Here is a 2500-nt window from a genome sequence, read left to right as displayed (position 1 = left end):
GCCGAGGGCGCGCTTCACCCAGGCTTCAACCGTCTCCTCCCCGAGCCCCTGGAAGTGCAGCTGGGCCGCGGGCGCCCCGGTCCGCACTCATCTGCGAAACTTCCACAAATTGCAGTACCCGATTTGGCCCGCCGGGGGGCGCTGCCTCCGGGGGAGAAGGAGACGTGCCCGGCCCGTACGTCGGGCTCCAACGGATGCCCGCCGTGGACCCTTTATAGGCCCCATCCTGGTCCTGCCATGCTGTTATCGGAGCTCCACGGCTATCTTGTCACTAAACCTTTCGTTTGAGCTCCAGGGCTTTTTGCTTTTTGTAACCCGGTTCCTGGAGCCCTGCCTGGGCAAAATCGGATGCAAGAAGGCCCTGCCCATGCTGATCTCTGAGCTCCGCGCATCTTCTGTCACGGGTCCTTTCGCAAAAGCTCCAGGGAAACAGGCTTTTCGGCCCCGGACAGAGTCCCGGCTCTCTCGCTCGCCTCGTTGGTACCTACTGATCCGGCGGAGGTGTTCTCCGGCGGGTAGCGACACGGACGGCCGAGGGCGCGCTTCACCCAGGCTTCAACCATCTCCTCCCCGAGCCCCTGGAAGTGCCGCTGGGCCGCGGGCGCCCCGGTCCGCACTCATCCGCGACACTTCCGCGCTGGAGTCCGACGCTCGCCGGCCGCGTCCCCCGGCCCGCGGGGGCCCGGGGGGAGGCCCGACGCGTGCGGGGGGAGGCGGCGGGCGGCGGGGGCGCCCCCGCGCCACCCGACGGCGCCCCCCGGTGGCCAGAGGCGGCTCGGAGCGAGACGATCGGGGGGGGACGGCGGCGCGTGACCCGCCCCGGCCCCCTTGGCCCAGCGGACGGGCAGGCGGCTCCCGGGCGACCCCCCCCCCGATCCCCGCCGCGGCGCCCCCCGGTGGCCGCCTGACGCCACTGCGGGGGGTGCAGATTCCGTGTGTCCTCTCGGATAAAAACAAAAGAAACGGTTCCCGTCGGGCGAAAGTAAGTGGGACGCAGGGCCCCGGGCCCCGACGGTCCGCGCGCGCGGCGCCCCCCGCTGGCCGGTCGAAGGGATGACAAAAATAAAATGAAAAAAATTTCAAAAAAGCACTCGCCCCAAACAGACGAAAGGTACCCGGTCCGCCCGGATGAACCCTCCCCCGTGTCCCCGCCGCGGCGCCCCCCGCTGGCCAGCCGAGGTAATACACGATTGAGAGGGGGGGAGTGAAAAACAGGGGCAAAAAATGAAAAACACCCCACCCGTTTGAATGCAAAGTCCCGGAGCGGCCAGGGGTGGACGCCGGTCCGCGCGCACGGCGCCCCCCGCAGGCCAGATGAAGGGAAGAACGGAACGAGACTAAAAGATAAAAAAAAATTTCAAAAAAGCACTCGCCCCAAACAGATGAAATGTACCCGGTCCGCCCGTGTCCCCGCCGCGGCGCCCCCCGCTGGCCAGCCGAGGTAATACACGATTGAGAGGGGGGGAGTGGAAAAAAAAAGGGCAAAAAAATGAAAAACACCCCACCCATTTGAATGCAAAGTCCCGGAGCGGCCAGGGGTGGACGCCGGTCCGCGCGCACGGCGCCCCCCGCAGGCCAGTTGAAGGGAAGAACGGAACGAGACTAAAAGATAAAAAAAAATTTCAAAAAAGCACTCGCCCCAAACAGATGAAATGTACCCGGTCCGCCCGTGTCCCCGCCGCGGCGCCCCCCGCTGGCCAGCCGAGGTAATACACGATTGAGATTAAAAAAAAACCAGGCAAAAGACAAAAACACACCACCGATTTAAATGCAGTGTTCACGAGCGCCAGTCCGCGCGCGCGGCGCCCCCTGCTGGCCGCGTAAAAAAAAATAATAATAATAATAATAATAACAATAATAATAATAATCCACCGTTGTGAATTTGCGATGTGTCCGGTACGGCGGCGGCGGGGAGGCGTCTCCCCTCGTCGGCGCACCCTGGTGGGGGGAAATAAATGAAAGGGAAAAAAAACAAAGAAGAACAGCCCGGGCTCTCGCCGGCTTCCGCAGCCCGGGCTCCCTCCGGCTTCCGCGGCCCGGGCTCCGTACATACAGACAGCAAATGAAATAACGGACGGATGGATGGAAGAGAAGAACAGCCAGGGATCTCGCCGGCTTCCGCAGCCCGGGCTCTCGCCGGCTTCCGCAACCCGGGCTCCAGCCGGCTTCCGCAGCCCGGGCTCCCTCCGGCTTCCGCGGCCCGGGCTCCGTACATACAGACAGCAAATGAAATAACGGACGGATGGATGGAAGAGAAGAACAGCCAGGGATCTCGCCGGCTTCCGCAGCCCGGGCTCCCTCCGGCTTCCGCGGCCCGGGCTCCGTACATACAGACAGCAAATGAAATAACGGACGGATGGATGGAAGAGAAGAACAGCCAGGGATCTCGCCGGCTTCCGCAGCCCGGGCTCTCGCCGGCTTCCGCAACCCGGGCTCCAGCCGGCCTCCGCAGCCCGGGCTCCCTCCGGCTTCCGCGGCCCGGGCTCCGTACATACAGACA

The sequence above is a fragment of the Pseudophryne corroboree genome, unplaced genomic scaffold (genome assembly GCF_028390025.1).
Source record: "Pseudophryne corroboree isolate aPseCor3 unplaced genomic scaffold, aPseCor3.hap2 scaffold_228, whole genome shotgun sequence".
NCBI lineage: Eukaryota > Metazoa > Chordata > Amphibia > Anura > Myobatrachidae > Pseudophryne > Pseudophryne corroboree.
This window is presented reverse-complemented; position numbering follows the sequence as displayed.